Raw genomic sequence first — 20762 nt, 5'->3', positions numbered from 1 at the left:
GATGAAAGAAGTGAGTATATGAAATATATTCAAATAAGAAGTGTATCAAATGTTTACATCTCATGGGTATTTATAATACTATAATTTACTGTACGTTTATCATGCTCATTTGGATTCATATGAAATTGGCAGACACTTTTTCTAACTTTTATAACAATATCAAAATTGTTATTAAGGGTTTGACTCTTATACGGAGTAATAATTTTTAAAAATGTAATATTGTTATCTATATTTCTATTAAAATCTTATAATGATGATATCATTATATCATTATTAAGCTAATTTCTTTGTTAAGAAAAAATCAAAATTAAAAAGAAAAAAATCCAGGTCACTTAGATGATATCATTAATCCTAAGTATTTTATGATAAAAAATTGTACTTATAATAACTAATTATTTAATAACATAAATAAATTATTACTTCATAATTTTCTATTACCCTTTAATTTTCATAATGTTTATTTTACATTAATATTAATATTAATTCTAATTAAAAAAATACAAAATAAAAACAAATATAAAGCTCTAAAATGATTATGTTATCCTTTCACTAATTACACTTTAATTTTCATAATGATGATATTTTTATTTTATATTAATATTAATTATAATTAAAAAAGATACAAAATAATAAAAAAATAAATACCGATAATATATGAATGAAGATTTGGAAGGCAAAAAAATAATAATAAAATATCATTTAATATTTAATATGGCATTATTGTTTTATAAATATATATCTCGGAGCATCTCCACCATATATTATCTCAACTCTTTTTCTTAATATGTACATACCTTTACAACTATTTTTTCGATCTTCACCAATAACCTTTTGTTTCCAAAAAGCATGTACAAACCTTGATATCATTGTTAATGGTTTTTTCAAAGATTTATTCTCTTTTATGCGTTGTTTGATGATGAAATATATCACACCTTGAATGTTTTATTATTGTATGTTTGTTAAACAACAAGAATCTAAAAATCGATAACATACGTCATATCATATTGTGACTATTTAAAATGAAGGTATATAGTATGATAGAAGAATTAAAAAATAATCATAATTTTTGCGAGGTTGAACCAGGTATTTTCAATCCCTCTTTTAATGTTAAATAAGTGCCATTTTTGACAAGAAAAATATTAGTTGTAATGAAAATTAGAGGAATGTGGTGGGAGAATGAATGTAGTTCATTTATTCTGACCAAGTTAACAACGACAAGTTTTTAGTCAAAATCTGTGGTCCCACGGGTCATTAAACTAAATGAATTTAGCATTTACATTCACTTAATATCTACAATATATCATTATACTAGTTCGTTTAAACAAACCCGTGGTTCACAGGTCATTTCACTAGTTTAAAGTATTTAACATTCTTGATACTTGATAGTACTATCGAACTATCGATTCTGATTCAAAATTAGTGATAAAAAAATATTTACTGACATTCTAATTAATAAGTGTAGGGATAGACGGATAGGGATATCTTTATCTCTTTCTCCCAATCAGTCGCAAATAGAGGTGCTCATCGGTTCGCTTTTCGATTCCTTCGATTTACTCAGTTCGGTTTTCTTAGTTTTGTAAATTTTGAGACAAAGATCGAACCAAAAATCGAATTCAGTTTCAAAATCAAAACTGGACTGAGTACTGAATTTAAATTCCGTTTGCAACTGGTTAAAATAGGAAAAAAATTAATTTAATCATAATAAACAAAAAAATTAACTTTAATTTACAATTTTAAGCATGTGTACCGGTAAAAAAATGTACCCGTTGACGAGTTACACATGTGGTTACTACTTACTAGAAGGTATGCACTACCCTTCGTTGGTAAAACTCGGTCCACTATCCATGAAGCTTATTTAATATATTCGAGGATATACACATACCCCCTTTTATTAAAATTAATTAATACTTTATCACTTATAATAAGAATAAGAAAATAAATTACTACCCCATATAAAATAATACTTATACTCAAAAACCTTAATTTTCATGTTATTTTTACATATATTTATTACATTTATCAGATTATTTATTGTATTACTCCGAACATAGGTTGCATTAGAGTGTTCTCAATCATGACAATACTTCATTACCAAGACTAACCGTTATATCAACGCCACATCAGCACTTTTTTCACCAGGGCTAAACTCATGATTAAACACTATAACTATTACATATTCCCTCAAATAAATTAGGACCCATTATATTAATTAATTATTGTATGGTACAAATATTAGAACAAAATGTACAAATCATGTTAGCCACTATATTAATTTACCTCCGTCCTACAATCTGCTTTAGGAAGAAATAAAACACGGCGATACTCCAGGACGACGATAGTGCGACCTGGTGCCATCACCTCCCTTCTGGGCGGAATGGGGGGGGGGGGAAAGGGGACGAGGTGTTATATTGTGATCTAATTCCACCTCCTCTTTTATTGGCTCGACTTGCTCCTCAAGTTAAGGGAATAACCGTATTCATGGGTGCAGATAAGGAGTCCTATTATATGCATAATTACCATTCCTTATTACTTTACAATCCTTGACCCATTCATATTATATGCAACACACACACACACACACACACACACATACACACACACACACACACATATATATATATATATATATATATATATATATATATATATATATATATATATATATATATATATATATATATATATATATATATATATATATATATATATATATATATATATATATATATATATATATATATATATATATATATATATATATATATATATATATATATATATATATATATATATATATATATCCCCTGGCTGATTGAATTATTCACATACATACCAAATTGCTTACTGTCATTCTGCTATTCCAACAGTCAAACCATAGTTGGATCCATTGTAATCAAGTTTTATATAGTGGAACGTTATTAGTTGCCCGTGGTTTTACTTCCATTAATTTGGGAGGTTTCCACGTAAATCTTGTGTGTGTTTCTTTACTGTTTATATCGCATTCCTTGTATTACTTGTGTTGCATATCGATTATATGTGACGACCCAGAAATTTCCGACGAAATTTAAACTTAATCTTTATATGTTTTCGACACGATGAACAAAGTTCGTAATGTTGAGTCTTGAAAATTTTGAACAACTTATATATAATCAATTTCCCTTCGACTGCTCTCGATGATTCACGAACATTTATGTGTTTATAGATATGTATATATAATATATTGTAATGTTAATTGAAAAGGTTAACAAAGTATTAGATGTATAATACTTTACATGAACATATTTGTTTCAATTACGTATAATATATTTATCGATGGAATTAAAAGATAATATCAAATAATTGAATTATCAGATACATTATGATATGATTATGGATCTCTGTTGTGAGGTCTACTGTGATTTAAGAAATCTGTTCTTTTTATCATTATTCGAAAAATGGTAAAGTGATTTACAAGTAAGAACAAATGTGTCAATTAACGAAAGTTAGACAAAAGTTAGTGGAGAATTGGATTTCATGATATTCGATTGATCTATTTTCAAACGTACGAAAACGTTTTTCGACATAATATAATTTGATTATTAAAATGTCTTTGTTTAAATAAAGTAAGTTGAAATATTAATTAAATAACTGGCAACGTGTATTTAAAACGTGTTTATGTATGTATATATATAAATGATAGTAATATTCGATTATTGATTCGATTGTTATTTAGTTATGTTACTTAGAACGTTTGAGAAGTTAAAATAAATATTGGCGCGTAAATGAATTATACCAAATTAAGTTCCAGAGCGTAAACGTTAAGTGATATAATAATTTCTATCATTTAAACGATTTTAAATTATATATATTAAATTTTGAAATATAATTAGTTTTGAAAAACTAAATATTATATTATTAATTAAATATTTCAATTACATATAATATGTATAAATTTATATTTCTAAATGAAAATATATATATATATATATATATATATATATTTTACAATGTGATAAAATATTAATTTAGTTATAAAACTTTTTTATTTAAAAGAATACTATTATATATATTAATAACGAGGCGATGATTTAATGAAGCAAATGACCAAAACACTTAAATGTACAAGTTAACTATGCATATGAATATAATATATATATATATATATATATATATATATATATATATATATATATATATATATATATATATATATATATATATATATATAAATATTTAGATTATATATATAATTATATAAATAATCAATATAGTGTCGGCAGCCTCAAATTAATGGATGTCAGCTGGATCAGAGGTTTAATGACCCGTCCTAATCCATCTGGATGAATACATTACATTTGGTTACATCGCGAGGTACTTGACCTCTATATGATACATTTTATAAACATTGCATTCATTTTTAAAAGACATACTTTCATTACATCGAAAATTGACGGCATGCATACCATTTCATAATATATCCAACTATAATTGACTTAATAATAATCTTGATGAACTCAACGACTTGAATGCAACGTCTTTTGAAATATGTCATGAATGACTCCAAGTAATATCTCTAAAATGAGCAAATGCACAGCGGAAGATTTATTTCAAACCTGAGAATAAACATGCTTAAAAGTGTCAACCAAAAGGTTGGTGAGTTCATTAGTTTATCATAAATATTCATTTTCATCATTTTAAATAGACCACAAGATTTTAGATATATAATTGTACACGTAACCCGAGTATAAAATAGTACGCATAACCTGCGAATTAAAAATCATTCATATGGTGAATGCTTAATAACCTACTTAACTTTAATGCATATAATATCCCCAAACAGAACCTCTCGTCTGTATAATAATAATAATAATCTCGAAGTACTAAAGCATCCGTACCCTGGATGGAACTTGTTGAGGTCCATAGATCTATCTTTAGGATTCGCGTCAATTAGGGGCCATACCCGTTTCCTAATTATTAGGTTACTAAGCTAAAAAGGAGTGATATTCAATATTCATAATCCTGCCATAGAATGTAGTTTTTGATCACTTGTGTCTATTTCGTAAAACATTAATAAAATCGGCGCATGTATTCTCGTCCCAAAAATATATATAAAAAGGGAGTAATGAAACTCACAATATTGTATTTTGTAGTAAAAATACATATGACGACATTGAACAAGTGTAGGGTTGGCCTCAGATTCACGAACCTATATCATTTATATAATTATTAATACACATAATCGTAATCGAACACACACACACACACACACACACATATATATATATATATATATATATATATATATATATATATATTTTATTAGTGATAAAATTCTTGTATTAATAACTCATATATATTAAATGTATTCATTTTAAATGAAAATATTAATATAGTTATTTTAAATATACTTTTATATGATTATCATTTGTTTGTTGAAATTATTAATTATAATTATACTAAGATAATATTTGTAATGATAAAAATAATGGTAATGATAATACTCATCTTAATACTAAGGAAAATAATATTTAATAATTCTATTAATGGTAATACTAATGATAGTTTTATTATTAAGTCTTGTAATAATGATAATAATAGTAGTTTCAAATAAAATGAAAAATCTAATAGTAATGATAATAATACTAAAATGATAAATTAATAATGATAACATTAATAATACTTATAATAATAATGATAGTTGTTATAATACTTATAACTATGATAATAATAATTATTATTATAATTCTTATAATAATAATAATTACAACAACCATAATAATAATCATGGTAACAATAATAGTAATAGTCATAATAATAATAATAATAATAATAATAATAATAATAATAATAATAATAATAATAATAATAATAATCATAATCATAATAATAATAATAATAATCATAATAATAATAATAGAAATAAAACTAAAATGTATACCCTTCAAAAGCTTTTCCTAAAAAAATTTGCCCAGAACCGGGTTCGAACCCGCGACCTATCGCTAAGCCAAAAACAACCCACACCACTCCTCTGATTTGTGTTATCTGTTTTAAATCATAACTAATTTTTATCTAATCCGTAATTATCTGCTTCTCTCTTCTTCTCCTTCTCAAAACCTTCGACCAGTGGACACACAAAATCAAAACAGCAGGTTTAGCATTTGAATTAGGATTTGGAATTGGAACGAAAATAAATAATCTAGGATGATTTTGATCAACAAATACGAAGGGTAAAATAAAAAAAAAATAAGCAGCAGCAGGCTTCGGTTCATGAAGTATGAACTCAAATCGTGTTTTAAAAATCCAGACACTTTTAGATTATATATACAACATGAAAAAGGTATTAAATCATTCATAGAAACTTTTTGAAACATTAATTTGACCAGAAACAGAAACACAAACGCGAATTTGATCCAAGAATAATTTTTGACTTTTTAAAGTTGAAACTTGACTCTTCAAATTCGAGTTCGATTTAGCGAATTAAAACTTGAGAATTTGAAGAATCAATCACGATACGATTTAGAACACTTCAGCATTTATGGATTTTGAAGATTTACCAGAAATTTAGCTTTTGATTTTTTTTTTAAATAGACGTGAACAGAGGGTACGGTTTTGTTCCTCCTTCACTCTGTTTCAACTCCACGATTTACAGCATATATGTGTAGACAGTGTGTTAATAATACTCGAAGGATTTGCAGCATAGATGAATTGATTTAACGTGTCTTGTAGTGAAGGTGGGGGTTGATTGCATTCACGGGTTTAATAGAAAGAAGAAAAAAGAAATTAAAGTGATACTGATATATAAATAACAGATCCGTTTAATTAATATTGAAATCTATTATATAATATAATATATAAATAATAATAATAATGTTATTCATAATTACATTTATAATAATAATAATATTAATAATAATTATTATTATTTTAATATAATAACTGAATAAATAATTAAATAAAAATAGATATTATAAATGTTTACATAAAATATTTACAATCTACATATAATAATTTTATACAGAAATTATATATATAATATAATATATATACATTAATTTACAATTGTTTATTATTAATTTGTTTAATATTATAGGAGATGACAAACGAGTGTTAAAATTAATTGATAGTTATGTTTCATATACTTTATGTATGTATATATATATATATATATATATATATATATATATATATATATATATATATATATATATATATATATATATATATTCATTTAGAACTATAAATTTATATACATTAGTAATATTTATTTAGTAATATAATATTTAGTTTTTCAAAATAAATTTTATTTCAAAGTTTATAATTTAAAATCGTTTAGGTATTAGTATCACATAAGGTTTACGCTTTAATACTTAATTTGATATAATTCCATTATGCGCCAACGTTTACTTTAATTTCTCAAACATTTTAATTACCATATCTAAATATCAATTGAATCAAATAAACAAATGTTACTATTGTTTAGTTAACTAATTTGAACTATATATATATATATATATATATATATATATATATATATATATATATATATATATATATATATATATATATATATATATATATATATATATATATATATATATTCTTTATTCATAGACACGTTTTAAATACACGTTGCAAATTATTTATATATCCAACAATCAATATTCCAACTCACGTTATTTGAACAAAGACATTTTAATAATCAAGTTCCATTATATTGGAAAATGTTTTCGTACATTTGAACTAAATTAATTGATTATTATGAAATTTAGTCTTCCACTAACTTTTGTCCAGTTATCATTAGTTAACACCTTTGTTCTTACTTATAAATCACTTTACCATTTATATCGAATATTATTAAAAAGGAAAGATTTCTTAAATCATAGTGGACCTCATAACAGAGACTCGTAATCATAATCACATTGTATCTGATAATTCAATCATTTGATATTATCTTTTAATTCCGTCTATAATTATATTAAATATATATTGAAACAAATACGTTCATGTAAAGTATTATACATCTAATACTTTGTTAACGTTTTCAATTAATATAACTAGATCTTATATATACATATCTATACACATAAATGTTCGTGAATCGTCGAGCACAGTCAAAGGGTAATTGATTATATGAACATAGTTCAAAGTTTTTGATATTTCAACATTACAGACTTTGCTTATCGTGTCGGAATCATATAAAGATTACGTTTAAATTTGTTCAGAAATTTCCGAGTCATCACAAGAGGGCCATGTGATCGCATGGCCAAATGCCCTTGAACCCATGCGATCGTATGGAAAGGGGGACTGGCCAAGTCTATAAAACTCGATTGAAATCATTTTGTTCTTCACACACACATATATTACTCTCTCTGTATTATTATCTATATTATTATTTATATATTTATTATTAAGTTTAATATTAATCTTATTATTAGTAGTAGTATAAGTGTTATTATTAGTATTATACATAAAATACTACGACGAGGTTATGTTTGGGTTATTTCTAAACGAGTTTTTTGAGCAGGATAGAGCTAATAAAATTATGGGTTATAGCTATGGAGGTTATGGGTATTGTTCAGGGGTATGGCTCGTGAGGCTGATATAGCCAAAATGGATGATTTTTATCGTGCGACGTCGTTAGGTCGCAGGATGTCAGATTCGGTATAACATACAAAGGTGTTTGTTTAATTTATATTGTGCGGGTCCTAAATTTACTTTAACTTTCAAATATAGAAGGTGTAAGTTAACCTAGGGTCGTGATTTTGAATGGTTTAACGAATTGAAGAGCAAGCGGATAATTGTCTTTTATTTAAATTACCTGGATAAAGGATAGTAGTTGGTTTAAGCTAAAGCCCTAATTGCATAAAAGTAAATAAAGTGGAAGGATGTTCGAAGTATGCAGATCAAGGAAATGTTGACTAAGATATTAGTTTGGGCTAGGGAAAGGTAATTACGTTGATATTGAAACTTGTGATTGAAATGGTGTAGATCTGGTTGGATGAGCCAATTACACAGACCTACTTATCTCTAAACTCTCAGAGTTCTCGTTGAGTAGTGAGAAGTATGTCACGTGGTTGTATAACTGAAGCGTGACTATACCTCGGAGGTTATCCTTAGTAAAGCACTAGGTTTATTAGTGAGTTGAGTTCTAATCCTAATCCTCGTTACCAGTTTGGTTAACTGAATAACAACGTGCCGTGTTGATTGAACATTGATCACAAATGGACGGAGTCCGTCGGATTAAGTTGACAAAACCTTAAATGAAAACTAACAACCATTTCATCATACTAATGAAATCAAACCAAGACAACCATTATATAGCATTAAAGTTAATATACTGGTAGTAAAGTAGATAGAAACCTAACAGGTACCTTAACCGTTGATATGGCTTAATCCTAAAGCAACAATCAAACAAGAACATGCAATAGGTTTGGGTCATACAGTCAGGGCACTAGCTAGATCTTAAAAGCTCCTAAGAGGTCTCTTCGGAACAGTCAATAGGCATACTAGGTCATTCATGTCTCAATTCCTAGGTTCCGTGTCCTAAAAGTGCATTAAATGCCTCTCGGGAACTTCGGCCATACCGAGTTCATAGAATCTTCAGATACAGTATAACCAGGGGTCTTAATCCTATGAAGTAGCTAAGTTCATATAGGTGGACAAGTCCTGATCACAACCTAGGTTGGTCAATCCTTAAGATGCTAGCATACAAATCTATCAGACTTCCTAGTTCAGCATAACAACGATAACCGTACTACTTTAACATAATTACGCTAACCCAAACTTCTATCATGGAAACATACAGATTAATTAAGCTATCATGGTAATATCAGAACGCATTATTAAACATAAAAGGTAAGAATACATGATTAATACAAAAGACAAGCGTTTTGGATAAAAACCTAAAAAGGCCGAAGAAATCTGCCCGAGATCGCAGGGACTCGCCGGGATATCCACCGGAAAATAAAAGCTAAGCTAGCTACTACTAAAAACTAACCTAAAACTTGAAAATATAAAATGAATTGTAAATTGAGTGTGTGTTGAAATAGATGGAGATGGCCCTATAAATAGACTTGAATTCTGCCTGCAAACGGCTGGCAGGCCGTTTGGTAAGCCGTTTGGCAAGCCGTTTGCCAAGGCCGTTTGCCAGGCCTGCCCGTTTGCAAGGCCCATTTGCTGAAGCCGTTTGGCAGGCCGTTTCTGAGCCAGGCAAGCCATTTGGCAAGCCGTTTGGCTTGCCTGGTCAGCCTGATTTCCTGGCTCGTAACTTGTTTTCTTGTCTTTCACCCTTTTCGCTCTAGATTCTTCGTTTTAGCTCCGTTTTACTTTATTCTTCTTGCATCGCCTTCGTAATTACTTAATCTACAAAATCAACCGACAAAGTGATTATTTTTGCGATAAACTTTAGAACTTTATTCATTTTTGGGCTCAATATCGGGGGTAAAAACGTGATTTTTTGGCCGATATCAAATACCTCACACTTAGCTTTGCTTGTCCTCAAGAAAATAGCGGGAATATAAGGATCTTTCTAATGGATTCTCCCTCGTCTATCCTCAGTTCTTTTATTATGCCTTTATCAGAAGTCGTCACATCTTTCGAACTTCGATGGTTTAGTCGCTAGATTTCAGTCACGTCCATAGTGAGAAAGGCGTACTTTCCAATTCTCAGATGTAGAGTATACATGACCTGGCTTCTTACTAGCGGATTACTCATATCACTCAATTGTTTAGGGTGCCCTAATCTAGTTGTATTGTCGCTCAGAAGCCAGTCGTGTATCAGTTCTCATCATAGGCTTGGTAGAGCATCGATATCTCCACCGGTTAAGTAAGGACGACACTGATCTTCTTCCTAGGCATTCTTTCAAGAGGAAGACGGGTTACAGGGTTTTGGAAATTTTATGGATGGGTGAAAGTTATCCAGATCTTTTGACTTTTGAGAGATTTGATATATTTTGATTCTTCAGGGTATCCTTTTTGGATAGAGAACGGCTTGATTCTTCAGGGTATTCTTTTCTGGGAAACTTCTCGGGTTTTTCTTGCCTTATTAGAGACTTTGCTCTTTCATAAATTTTTTTTTTTGCATACCCTTTCTTCATAACTTTTGTTATTTGTTCCTGGTGCCCAAAGAGGAAGTGATATTTCACCGAAAATAGGTCTTTGACCTATCAAAAATAGTCAGGGGTTCGAAATCTTTTCAACAAGTGCTTTTGAAGCGAATTTGATCGATCTATCTCTTCATCAATCTCTGGATCTTTTGATAAATGGAAAGGGAATGAAGGTGAATGGGTAGTGTATTTTTGGGAGTGAATTTGGGGTGAATATTTCTGATTCATCAACTCTTTGTGTGAGTTGGTCGGGTTTAAATTGTGTGGAGTGGAAATGGAAACAGATAGCTTTTTTCTTTCTCTATTCAGAATGATTTCGGAAGGAGTATCGCGCCTACACCACGTATGGCACTTACTAACCATTGGCCTCGAAACGAATGTCAAAACCAAGTTCTAACTTGAACCGTACACCGGAACACTCATCAATTGAATTGACAAAGTGCTGTAGATTTGATGGATCATATAGGCACTTTGAGTCCAAAAGTCCTCACTTTTTGGGAGTAGGGGTCGTGCTTGGTCATGCATAGCCTTTAACATATTTTGTCGAAAGAAATCTTTTAATGTAAACCATGAGATTTTAACTTAATCGTTCTGTTCTAGTAAATGTTTTGAAAACTGATTTCTAGCAATTTTTTTGAATCTTTGGGTTAAATGAGGTAAGAATTTTTTCGAAATTACCAAAATATTCCTTGCTAGTTACTTTTAGACAAAAGAATTTTTTTTCAAAAACTTGGAATTTTTACGGTTACTTATCCTTAAATCTTTACCCAATACCCCACACTTAGAGGAACATTGTCCCTAATGTTCTTTGAAATAGAATATGTAATATTTAATATATTAAGGACAGCGCCTCTAGAATCTCTGAGTTTGGTGTGGGGATGACCCCACACTTAGAGATTTTAGTGCGTGATAATTGAAAGAGATTTGAGGAAAGATTACTTCCCTACGGTTAGGTTACTTTCCTAGTGTTGTGCTTTCTACAGCCAGGGCTCTCCTAATGCTGGAAAGGACCAGTCTCTCGATAAATTTCTGCATGAAGAACAAAAAGAGAAAGGCAACATTTCCACTATATATAACTTTTCATACAATGCTTTTATAAAAAGATAAAATTAAATAAAGTAATGTAGTCTACGGAATACTATCCTGGCCAATCTGCTGAGCGGTGTCTGTGAATTATCCGAAGAGATCATCGTCATCTTCAAGTGTCGGCAAATACTCTAATGGTTGCCCTACATCCAGCGCGGGGTTCAGAAGCGTGTCTGGACAAAGGTCCGATGGCAACTCCAGATGTGATAAACTCGAAAACGGCTCTTCCTCAGGAATGTTCCCGGTAATCTCAAAAACCCGAGCCATGGGTGGCTCTACTGATATGGGCACTGTCACTAAGTGGCAGCCCTCTGGTAGCTCATGAACAGGGATCGTATCAAGTATTGGGGAAGGTGAAATGGCAAGTGCAGGCGGCGTAATGGGAGCAGTGTGAGTCAGAACGGCGGCTGGTGTGGCTGAACGGACCGAGACTGGAGTGGAGTGCTTGGGGGTAGCTTGTCGTGTTGGAGGGACACGGCGTGCTAGCCTAAACGATGAAGGTCCTAGAGTACTCTTAGACATTCCTTCGCGATGAAGGTACGCTCTGGAAGCTCGATAATGTCTCTGCTGGTCTCTAAGTACTGCCCAAGTAACATCTGGATCGTTCAAAGTGGCTCCATAATGAATCACAGTCTGTGGCTTGCATATCTCTGGTAACTCTAAAAACTCAGCTGGTCTCGATGCTAAACATCGGGATCGTCGCACCGGAGGAGCCGGTGGTGCCGTACTATTGTCTTCCTCAACACTCTCAAGGATCATACGTCTTGGACCTAACTGTCTTGTGGATGGCCTAAACTGATCTGCACTGCTTCCTGAGGAGTAAACTCGGGGAGTTCTTCTCCTGCGAATTGGAATGCAATAAGAAGCTCGTGAACTTGGTATTTTTGCCTGGATACATTCAACAAACTTGTAAGTATTAAGCGCAAGTATGTCGCTTAGGGTTAGTGCACAGAAATAGTATATTTGTAGACTGAAAATAATTTAAAAATAAAATAAGTAAAATAAAAAGGATAAGCAAGGGGTGCCTCCCAGGAGCGCTTTGTTTATCAAGTCGTTAGAGCTCGACTTTTCCTGTCATATCTTCAAAATAGATCGAAGGAGAAGAGGTGCTCCTCCTTGTCATGGTCTTCTAGATAAGCCTTTAACCGGTGGCCGTTGACTTTGAAGTTGCCAGTGGGTCCTTCTAATTTCACGGTTCAAGCGTGAATAACTTTGTATGGGCCACTCCATCTTGATCTGAATTTTCCAGTGAACTTTTTGAATCGGGAATGAAAGAGTAGAACTTTATCTCCAGTGGTGAACTTTGTAGGAATCAATTTTGCATCATGCGTCACCTTTGTTCGTTCCTTGTAGATGTATGACGTCTCGTAAGCTTGGTCCCTTAATCAGCGAGTTCATTCATTTGCATTTTCCTATGTTTGGCGATTACTGAAGGATCGAGGTTACAGGTTTTCAATGCCCAGAGAGTTTTATACTCTAGTTCTAGCGGAATATGAAAAGCTTTTCCATAGATCATTCGGTAGGGTGTAGTTCCTAGGGATTCTTGTAGGCAGTCCGGAATGCCCGCAGAGCATCATCTAGTTTCTCGGCCCATTTATTTCCATGATGGCCGACGGTGCGTCCTAGAATTCTCTTGAGTGCTCTGTTTGTGACCTCTGCTTGTCCGTTTGTCTGCGGATGATAGGCAGTGGACATTTTGCGGGTAACTCCGTATTGTTGCATCACTTTCATAAACTGGGTGTTACAAAAGTGCGTGCCTCTATCGCTTATTATAGCGGGGGGAGCTCCAAATCGGCAGAAGAGTCTCTTCAGGAAGTTGGTGATGACTTTGGCATCATTAGTTGGAAATGCCTGGGCTTCGACCCATTTGGAGACGTAATCTACTGCTACGAGGACATATTCTTTCACATTAGACTTCGGGAATGGTCACATAAAGTCTAATCCCTATATATTGAAGATCTCGCAAGCTTAAATATTAGTTCGAGGCATCTCATTCTTCATAGAGATAATACCTTGCCTTTGGCATGCGTCGCAACGCTTTACAAGCTCTTGCGCATCTCGGAATATAGACGGCCAATAAAATCCTGATTCATAGACTTTTCTTGTTGTTAAGTTTACTCCATGATGACCTCCTGTTGGTCCATGGTGACATTGGTGAAGGATCCCTGCAGCTTGTTTTTCATCTACGCACCTCCTGATTATTTGATCAGGGCAAATTCTAAACAGGTAAGGATCTTTCCAGTAGTAGTACTTGGCATCCCTGAAGAACTTCCTTCTTCGGGATGTGCTCATTCCTTTTTGTACTACTCCAGCAACTAGGTAGTTGGCTATGTCAGCATACCAAGGGGTATCAGTAAATTGCGATCCTATGTTAGCTTCTCCTAAGATCATAAGCTGTTCTTTCAAAAATTTATCTCTGATATCTTGTTCAGCAAGTTGTTCCATCGCTGGGTTCTCCAAATGACTGAGATGGTCTGCTACGAAGTTCTCTGCTCCTTTTCTTATCTTTGATCTCAATATCGAATTCTTGTAGGAGTAAGATCCATCGTAGGAGTCTCGGTTTAGCGTCTTGCTTAGTGAATAGATATTTAAGGGCTGAATGATCTGTGTAAACAGTAGTTTTAGACAGGATGAGTTAGGAACGGAATTTGTCGAAGGCAAAAACTACAGCTAGCAGCTCCTTTTCCGTGGTGGTATAATTCTCTTGAGCTCCGGTCAAGGTTTTGCTGGCGTAATAGATTGGATGAAAGTGCTTATCCGTCCGTTGTCCTAGTACAGACCCAACTGCGAAGTCACTCGCATCACACATGATTTCGAATGGTAAGCTCCAATCGGGAGCAATCATGATTGGTGCATGTGTGAGCTGTTCCTTCAGATAGTTGAACGCTTTTCTGCATTCTTCGTTGAAGACAAACGGAACTTCCTTTCCTAGGAGATGAGTGAGAGGTCGTGTGACCTTTGAAAAATCCTTAATGAAACGTCGGTAAAAACCGGCGTGTCCTAAGAAACTCCTTACCGCTTTTGCTGTGGTAGGCTCTGAAAGTTTAGTAATGGTCTCAATCTTAGCCTTATCAACTTCTATTCCTGCTTTTGAAATCTTATGTCCTAAAACCATGCCTTCTTTCACCATGAAGTGACATTTTTCCCAATTCAGAACTAAATTCGAATCTTCACACCGGGTGAGCATCTTGTCAAGGTTAGAAAGGCACGAATCAAAGGTACTACCAAAAACTGAGAAGTCATCCATGAAGACTTCCATACAACGTTCAATCATGTCGTGGAATATGGCTACCATGCATCGCTGGAATGTAGCTGGTGCATTGCATAGCCCAAAGGGCATGCGTTGATAGGCAAATGTTCCATAAGGACAGGTGAAAGTTGTTTTTTCTTGGTCATTTGGATCGAGAGGAATTTGAAAGTAGCTGAAAAACCGTCAAGGAAACAATAGAATTCATTTCCTGATAGATGTTCCAACATTTGATCGATGAAGGGTAATGGAAAATGATCTTTCTGGGTTGCATCGTTAAGTTTACGATAGTCTATGCAAACCCTCTAACCGGTGATCTCCCGTGTTGGAATAAGTTCATTATTCTCATTTTGGATTACAGTCATTCCTCTTTTCTTGGGTACGACTTGAACATGACTGACCCATGGTGAATCGAAAATGGGATAGATCAGACCGTCATCCAGAAGTTTGATTACTTCTTTCTTGACGACTTCTTGAATCATAAGATTGACCCTTCTTTGCCTCTGAACTGATGGTTTGAAATCATCTTCCATGAAGATCTCGTGGGTGCAATAGTTGGGACTGATTCCTTTTATGTCGGAAATCTTCCAAGCAATCGCTTTCTTATGTGATTTCAGAACTTGAATCAATTTCACCTTCTCCTGTGGCGTGAGGTCTTTCGAGATGATTAAAGGGAGTTCTAATTCTCCTTCTAAGAATGCATACTCCAGATGCTCGGGTAACTTTTTCAATTCTAATTCTGTAGGTTCCTCGATAGATGGCTTCATTCTTGCTACCTCTGCTCTGCCTAACGAGTCATATCTCTCTTGAAATTCTGATTCTTCATCCTTAGTGGCGGTCACTGATGCTATTTGTTCTTCGGTTCTGGAAATTTTCCTTCTTAAAGCTTCTTCTTCCGAAATGTCTTCTTTAGTTTCGAGGATAGGATTTCCCACACAGTCTTCTTCTGACTGGGGTTCTTAAAATACAGGAATGAAGTCTGATTGTTCATTCGGTCTTCTCCTTAACAGAGGTAGGTATAACACCCGCGTTTTGGGCCTAGATGAAATGACCATTGTACCCTGGGGTATGGCGTAATTAGTGATTTTTAATAATTATATGTTTATAATTATTTGGTTGTTTAGTTGAGACCAGTTTGTGATAAGGGTCACAGAACAGGTTCGTTTATTGAATTTGGACTCCGTTAGGGCCTCTAACGAAGTACGAAAGAATTTAGATAACTGATAAATACCCGTGTATGATGGGGTATTGTGTATTAACTTAAATATGTAAGCTTGAGATCAACCTTTTCTCTCATTTTCTTGAACCTTCCAAATAAACACCCCGTACCTAATTTCTCACTAATTGAAACTCTAATTTAATCTAAGCTAGAATTGGATCAAGAGACTTTAAGGAGTGATTATTATCTTCCTTGTGATCATCTAATCAGGTTTGTTTACTTGAATCCATGCTTTAATTGTTAGAAAAATGAGTTTTTGTGTTCTTGAATAAAAGTGTGCTTTTTTAGCTTGAATCTTGTTGAATTTTGTTTGTTAGTATTAATTGATGTTAGAAATAGGTTGTATATATGTTTAGTAACTTTTTTGTGCTTAAAATTTGGTCAAAAACACTCAGAAATCGAGTTTTTGGGGAAAAAAATCACAAAATCATCGAATTGGTTCGAAACCCAGTTTGCTACAGTACCCGAGTTGCTACAGTGTCACTATTTGCTACAGTACCGAGTTGCTACAGTGTCACTATTTGCTACAGTGTCACTATTTGCTACAGTGTTCGAAAACCACGATTTGCTACAGTACCTTTTATGAAATTGAAACGGGCGTAACTTTCAAAACATAACTCCGTTTTTGATGAATAAACTATCGTTAGAATCGTAATAAAGAATACTTTTCAATGGTGAACTTTTAAGAAACTAGATCAAACTGTTTTTGAGTCAGAAAAGGAGTTTTAGTGTGTATGCCTTGTTTTGCACGCTTTTGAGTGTTGTTATGGGTTGAAATTATGATGTAGACTTATCATATAGTGATTACACGTTTGTAGGTGTTGATTTAGTGTATGTATTGATGTTTGATGTGGTGCTTTTGGGTTGAAACCCATATAAATAGTTGCTGCTACTGTTCTTCATCACTCGCACGAGTGAGCCTTCACTTATACGGTTGAGGTAGTCAACCGTGTGGTGAACCGTGCGAGTGAGTGGTGATGGGAAATTATGTTTTGATTGTGATAATACGTACGGTTGAGATGTGACTCGTACGAGCCACTGGTCACTCGTGTAGTGAACCGTACGGATCAGGTAAGTCATTATTGGATGTTTGGTCATAGACCAAATGTACGAGTGAGTTGTCAACCGCACGGTTAAGTATTCTCAAACGTGCGTGTGATGGTTGTTACTCATACGGTTGATAGACCAGTTGTAAAGTGATTAATTGTTGGTTTTAGTATTATTGTGTTGTTGTCTTATTGTCGGGTTGTTATCAAGACATGATTACTGACTGTGTTATGTCTATTCTCAGGTGATAAGGACGAAGAGAAGGCTCAGTAAGATTAGAATTCTGAGTGCCTTCTGTTGCTGGTAATCGGTGAGTGGGTCTATCTCCGGGTGTAGTATAGAGTAGCAAGTTGTGCTACTATGTTGTACTATTATAGTTGCTATGCTTAGTAGATATGTTGTAATAATGATCATCGTAGAGTTGCCATGCTAGTCGTAGGAACAGTTGTTCGTAGTGGTAGTTGCTTAACAGTTGTGTGCACAAGTTGTAGTTGCCTGTTGGAACCTATTGTTGTTAGGTTCAGCTCAGAGAGGTCAACCTTGTTGTGGTTGGGTCCAGTTGGCTACTGTTTGTTGAGTATAGTGCTGAATGACGCATCACCTGCGTGTGGATTTACTATACCGGGGATTCAGTAGTAAGGACTTTCGGTAGATGCTAGACTGATCAGCTAGTGGTCGTGTGCTCGTACAAGCCGCCGAGTCTCTAGTTGGAACTTAGTTGCTAGTTGATAGTTGCCAGTTGTTAGTTGTCGGTTGCCTGTTATGGATTGTTGTAGTTTCTGTAGTTGTACAAGTTGGTACTGTATGCTAGATCTATTAGATGATTCCATTCACTTAGCCTCGTGCTAACCCCCCTCACCTCCTCCCTTGCAGGTTTTGGATCTTAGTGCTGGTAGCGACGGGAGTTGGGTTGACGATATGTTTGACAAGACGAACTCTGATGTCTTAACTTTTATAAATATGTAACTAGTTGTTTAACGTAACACCGGTGGTTTGTAATAAGTAACTGTGACGATCGCTCCAAATCCATATGGACAATACGTCATTCATTGATTTTATTGCGAGGTATTTGACCTCTATATGATATGTTTTGTAAATATTGCATTCTTTTGAAAAGGTACACCATAAATGAATATTTAAATCAAAGGTTTTCGACATCTGATGATTTCTACATATAGACAATCACCGTAAATAATAGTTTACAATAGTACTTCCGTTGATAATGCAGTCAAAATAAGATACATGGTGATGATTTAGTGAATGCAACATTTCCTTGAAAAATATGCCATGTACGACTCCATGCACATAGCTTGTCTAACATATAAGCAAACAGTGGAAGACTTCTAGGAAACCTGAGAATAAACATGCTAACAAGTGTCAACACAAAGGTTGGTGAGTTCATAGTTTTAGTGTTTCGCATAATCTGTATATAAAGGTGGATCACAAGATTTCAGTTGTTTCATCCAGAAACGTTTATCAAAATATTCTACGAAATTGAGCACCATGGTAACTAAACTTAACGTATATATAATTTATACCCTTTGTAAAATCATCTTAATAATACACACAAACCAACGTGTACGCTTCTCAAATAGCATACGTCCGTTAAAAGGCTAGTGCTCAAGCTCGGACGGGGATATAAAGCCCTATGTATCCATATACGACTACTCGCGCCCACCAGTTCTTATAACCGGCAGTTACTAGTTACCAAAGCTAAGGGATTTTCAGTTCAAACTCAGTGTAGAATTTAGTATGTACTTGTATCCATTGCGTTTAAAAAATAAAGTGCATGTATTCTCAGCCCAAAAATATAGATTGCAAAAGCAATTAAAAAGGGAGCAAATGAAACTCACCTTAGCAGCATATAAAGTCGTTCACCAAAATGTGACTGAAACTCGAATTACCAAATAACCGTAGATCTCAACCTAGAGAACATATGTTGGTCAATAAATGTCTATCAAGCTAGGTCTGGTCATAGTGTATCACAATCCTAATGCTCGAGATCGACATACAAAAGTTATCCAAAGTCATTTCAAAAAGTCAATTTTGACAATAGTTCAACAAAACGAGACATACCTTATATAAGGAGTCATTTACTCGGTTGGTAATATTCAAAAATCCATTTTATCAATCTCGTAAACAAGTTGTTTAAATCTTAATTACAGATTCAAAAGCAATTTCAATTAACGTCAATCATAATTCAGTTGATCATATCTCTTAATCCGTTCATCGAAACTATTCGATATCTAAATGAAAAGTCATTGATTTTTCACCAGCTTTCCAAAAACATGTATATCATATACCTTTTACCAGTAATATATGTATTTAATTCGTGATTCATTATAAACTATTTAGTGACGAAATTTAGCATACAAGCATGTATAAATATATATACTCAAGCACTAGACATGGATACACAATTAATATATAAAATATAAAATATGAGTGCTTACGTATCAGTATTGAGATTCAATATTGTAGGAAAATACGTAGACATAACGGAGATGATAAACATTAGGTTTGATTCACAAATATACCCCGAACATTACCCATAACCTCCTTGGCAATAACCCATAATTTCCTTAGCTCTATCTCGCTCAAAAACCCATTTTTGAAAGTGACACGCTCATAACCTCGTCGTAGTATTTTATGTATATTACTAATTAATAATAAATAATACTAATAATTAATAAGAATAATAATAATATTAATCTTAATAATAATAATAATAATAATAATAATAATAATAATAATAATAATAATAATTTAAATACGGAGGAAGTAATATAAATAAATATGTGTGTGTGACAAACAACTGAACTCGCGAGCTTTTATAATGTTTTCTGAATCTGATGCCCATGCGATCGCATGGGCTTCTAGTGCAAATGCCATGCGATCGCATGGCCTGCCTGGACAGCTCACATCTCTTTTGTACACTAGCTTGTCGACATATTTTTTAATTATAAATATAATATAATTAATTTATATAATTAATTATATATTATATTAAATTCACGTGCATAGTGGACTTGTAATTTTTGTTCCGATAAGTCGTACGTCATCACTCGACTCATGTCCCG

The sequence above is a fragment of the Rutidosis leptorrhynchoides genome, chromosome 1 (genome assembly GCF_046630445.1).
Source record: "Rutidosis leptorrhynchoides isolate AG116_Rl617_1_P2 chromosome 1, CSIRO_AGI_Rlap_v1, whole genome shotgun sequence".
NCBI classification, from domain to species: Eukaryota; Viridiplantae; Streptophyta; class Magnoliopsida; order Asterales; family Asteraceae; genus Rutidosis; species Rutidosis leptorrhynchoides.
This window is presented reverse-complemented; position numbering follows the sequence as displayed.